The sequence below is a fragment of the Gorilla gorilla genome, chromosome 14, assembly GCF_029281585.2.
Source record: "Gorilla gorilla gorilla isolate KB3781 chromosome 14, NHGRI_mGorGor1-v2.1_pri, whole genome shotgun sequence".
In the NCBI taxonomy this organism is placed as follows: Eukaryota; Metazoa; Chordata; class Mammalia; order Primates; family Hominidae; genus Gorilla; species Gorilla gorilla.
In genome coordinates, this window is record NC_073238.2 from 100,984,808 (window position 1) to 100,989,924 (window position 5,117).

General features: G+C 38.3%; 1 pseudogene; it reads left to right on the plus strand.

The window, feature by feature from the left end:
• The first annotated feature begins 2,926 nt into the window (after window positions 1-2,926).
• On the plus strand, window positions 2,927-4,847 carry LOC101124307 (probable ATP-dependent RNA helicase DDX6; annotated as a pseudogene).
• Window positions 4,848-5,117: the final 270 nt, after the last annotated feature.

Below are 5,117 nucleotides of genomic sequence, written 5' to 3' on the forward strand. Positions count from 1 at the left end.
ATGGTTTAAAATTTTGCAGACACTTATCACGTGATGGCGCAGAGACGCTATTACTGTAACTGTGATTGCATCCTCTACACAATTTCACCAAATTCTGATTGTTAAGTCTATTTGTGTCTTTTTTATTTCTTCCTTACAACAGGTAAGCTAATCTTGCCATCTCTTTGTCCTTTGCCTACGAGAATGTTTGGAGTCTCTCAAATTGAATCCAGTTACTTCGTAGCAGGTCCAGCCTTGTCAATGCCAATAAACATGGTCCAACAAAAAGGAAATAAGTAATACAGTCAGTCTAAAGAAGAAAACTGGCAGGTCTGCCATGCATTTTATGCTGACCACTGTGCTTCTACTCATTTAGACTAAAGTCACGTGAACTACTTCGGCATTTACGTCAAAATGTTAAGTCATTGATGTTTGTGTCAACTGAAGTCCATAAGAATTTTTGTTTTAATATCATCTGCTGTTATGGCCATTTGGTTCTTTGAAATTAATTTCATGGCTTTCACTTGCAGTTATTAGAGGTCACTTGTCAGATGTGGTCTATTTTTCTAGTCTGTCAAAATCATCTTTGTGTCACAATTTTGTTCTCTAATGTTTCATGTTAACAAAAATATAATATCTATATGCTATCTATATGCTAAAATTAAGCCAATGATAAATATATTCAATAAACAGAGGTCAAGTTTAAAATATAATTTATTATTATTTTGAATACCCTTATTCAAAAATTATATCCACAGTTTAAAAATATTTTATTACTGCAGAGCAAGCACCATGTTAAGCATGATTTCCCCTTGAAATTAAATACCCTTATTCAGAAAACATATATATATATACACATATTCATTTATATTGTATGTATAGCTCTTGTTCTATCATATATTTAGATAGTTTTCAGTATTTCACAAATAGGCTTACAAAATATTAGGTTTATTCCATCATTTTTGACATAAAATCCTTTTAAAATGATATTTAAGAATGTATCAATGTTAACACTGTCTGATAATGAAACCATTATTAGTTACACAAAAACTTCATGAAGATAGCTAAACAGACAAACTCTCCCTAACTGAAGTAAAAACTAACATACAAATTGATGCTAAAGTCATGAAAGAAAAAGAGATGACCTATGCAAAGGAAATCGATGCTCAAGATTTCTGTAAGTCAGGTCAGAAAATAGAACATGCAGCAAACATGAAAATGAACCCTTCTTCTACCTTTTATAGAATATGTTAGTTCACTGATGTTGAAAGAACAATATATTTAAATTAGTAACATCAATACTAAATTAAAAATTCTGTTATTTTATTTTTTAAATTAAAATGTTGATTAAAAGCATTAATTATTTAAAATAATAGTAAAATTAGTAGACAACCCATACAACATATTTTACAATTGTTACATATCTTATTTAATAGATAGGCATGGGCAAGGACTTCATGTCTAAAACACCAAAAGCAATGGCAACAAAAGCCAAAATTGACAAATGGGATCTGATTAAAGAGCTTCTGCACAGCAAAAGAAACTACCATCAGAGTCAACAGGCAACCTACAGAATGGGAGAAAATTGTTGCAACCTACTCATCTGACAAAGGGCTAATAACCAGAATCTATAATGAACTCAAACAAATTTACAAGAAAAAAACAAACAACCCCATCAACAAGTGGGCGAAGGATATGAACAGACACTTCTCAAAAGAAGACATTTATGCAGCCAAAAGACACATGATAAAATGCTCATCATCACTGGCCATCAGAGAAATGCAAATCAAAACCACAGTGAGATACCATCTCACACCAGTTAGAATGGTGATCATTAAAAAGTCAGGAAAAGAACAGGTGCTGGAGAGGATGTGGAGAAATAGGAACACTTTTACACTGTGGGTGGGACTGTAAACTAGTTCAACCATTGTGAAGTCAGTGTGGCGATTCCTCAGGGATCTAGAACTAGAAATACCATTTGACCCAGCCATCCCTTTACTGGGTATACACCCAAAGGATTATAAATCATGCTGCTATAAAGACACATGCACACATATGTTTATTGCAGCACTATTCACAGTAGCAAAGACTTGTAACCAACCCAAATGTCCAACAATGATAGACTGGATTAAGAAAATGTGGCACATATACACCATGGAATACTATACAGCTACAAAAAAGGATGAGTTCATGTCCTTTGTAGGGACATGGATGAAACTGGAAACCATCATTCTCAGCAAACTATTGCAAGGACAAAAAACCAAACACCACACCTTCTCACTCATAGGTGGGAATTGAACAATGAGAACACATGGACACAGGAAGGGGAACATCACACACCGGGGACTGTTGTGGGGTGGGGAGAGGGGGGAGGGATAGCATTAGGAGATACACCTAATGCTAAATGACGAGTTAATGGGTGCAGCACACCAACATGGCACATGTATACATATGTAACAAACCTGCACATTGTGCACATGTACCCTAAAACTTAAAGTATAATAATAATAAAATTTAAAAAATAAATAAATAAATGTATACGTAATTTACCATACTAAAGAATGCAGCGCTAAGTGAGAAGCAACTGAAAGAACTAAGATCAAATGTGATAGTTAAGACTAAATATAGATTTGGGGAGCTTCAAGTCAACAATAAAGGACCAAGGGTTCCGAGCGGCCTCGTTAATTGACGTGAGCGAATTCAGATGTAACTCAAGCTTCATAGAGGGCTTTTCAAAAATAAAAAGCTGATTCCGTGCAAGAGAGCAAAGTTGCTGCTTACTGTTCAGAGACTTACAGGTGCTTGCCTGCATTGCAACAGGGACTCATTTATTCAGCAAGACTTATATTTTTCTCTTCGTTTTGGAGAGCCTAATAAACGGTTATTAGAATTTCTCTACTGACTTTCAAAATTTTGAAGTTTGAAAGACACCTTTGCAACTAAAACAGCATGAGCACGGCCAGAACAGAGAACCTTGTTATAATGGGTCTGTCCAGTCAAAATGGTCAGCGGAGGGGCCCTGTGAAACCCAGTGGTGGCCCTGGAGGAGGGGGCACACAGACACAGCAACAGATGAACCAGCTGAAAAACACTAGCACAATCAATAATGGCACCCAGTAGCAAGCACAGTGTACGACCACCACTATTAGGCCTGGTGACGACTGGAAAAAGACTTTAATACTCCCTCCAAAGGATCTAAGAATCAAAACTTCGGAAGTGCCCTCCACACTCCAAACAAGAAAATGAGTTTGAAGATTATTGTTTGAAACGGGAGTTACTGAAGGGAATTTTTGAAATGGGCTGGGAAAAGCCACCTCCTATTCGGGAGGAGAGCATTCCCATTGCTTTATCTGGTAGGCATATCTTAGCTAGAGCAAAACATGGAACAGGCAAGAGCAGAACCTACCTCATTCCCTTACTTGAACGGCGAGATCTGAAGAAGCACAATATACAAGCAGTGATGCTTGTTACGACTAGAGAGCTTGCTCTACAGGTCAGTCAAATTTGCATCCAGGTCAGGAAACACATGGGAGGGGCCAAAGTGATGGCAACCACAGGAGGAACCAATTTACGAGATGACATAATTAAGCTTGATGATACAATGCGCGTAGAGATTGCTACCCCTAGGAGAATCCTGGATGTTACTAAGAAAAGAGTAGCCCGGGCGTGGTGGCTCACACCTGTAATCCTAGCACTTTGGGAGGCTCAGGTGGGCAGATCACGAGGTCAAGAGATGCAGACCATCTTGGCCCATGTGGCGAAACCCTGTCTCTACTAAAAATACAAAAATTAGCTAGGCTTGGTGGCGTGCAACTGTAGTCCCATTTGCTTAGGAGGCTGAGGCAGCAGAATCGCTTGAACCTGGGGAGGCGGAGGTTGCAGTGAGCTGAGATCATACCATTGCACTCCAGCTTGAGCAGCAGAGGGAGACTCCATCTCAAAAGAAGAAGAAGAAGAAGAAAAAAGAGTAGCAAAGGTTGATCATGTCCAGATGATAGTATTGCATGAGCAGGCAGATAAGTTGCCGTCACAGGATTTAGTGCAGATAATGGAGGATATTATTATCATGCTACCTAAAAACAGGAAGATTTTACTACATTCTGCTACTTTCCCTCTTAGTGTACAGAAGTTCATGAATTCCCACTTGCAGAAACCCTATGAGATTAACCTGATGGAGGAACTAACTCTAAAGGGAGTAATCCAGTACTATGCATGTGTAACTGAGCTTCAGAAAGTACACTGCCTCAACGCACTTTTCTCCAGGCTTCAGATAAACCAGTTGATCATTTTCTGTAACTCCTCTCAGCAAGTTGAATTGCTAGCCAAGACTTCTCAACTAGGTTATTCTTGCTTCTATATTCATGCTAAAATGAGGCAGGAACATCAAAATCGTGTATTTCATGATTTCTGAAATGGCTTATGATGCAATCTTGTTTACACTGATCTGTTTACCCGAGGTATTGATATACAAGGTGTGAATGTGTTAATAAACTTTGATTTCCCAAAGCTGGCAGAGACCTATCTCCATCGTACTGGAAGATCAGGTCGCTTTGGTCATCCTGGCTTAGCCATCAACTTGATCACATATGATGATCGCTTCAACCTGAAAAGTATTGAGGAGCAGCTGGGAACAGAAATTAAACCTATTCCAAGCAACATTGACAAGAGCCTGTGTGTGGCAGAATACCACAGCGAGCCTGTAGAAGATGAGAAGCCTTAACAAGCATGCTTTGACAAACTACAGACGGCTCGTTTGGATCTGTGACACATCGTTTTGAGGGGAATGCTCTTCTCTTTGTGGGTTTTTCATCTTTTATTTTGGAACTATGAAGACTTAAAAGAGCTGAGACATTTTTTTTTTTTTTTAACTGGTGATGAGAAAAAGGCTGAGAAGAAGGAATATACCTTTTTGGTTCCACTTGTTTGCACTATGTGCTGACTGAACATTAGTTGCACTAACTACTGGTTTTTAAAAAATGTTTTCTGAGGAAATGGGACAAGGAAGGAAAAGAAAGGAGAGAAGGAGAGAAACCCTAAAAAGAGAAGAGTCTTAATGAGCACACAAGTTTGTCTATGATTTCAAAATTCTCCAACAGCTGACTCTCAAGTGCATTTCAACTTCTCCTGATTACTCAACC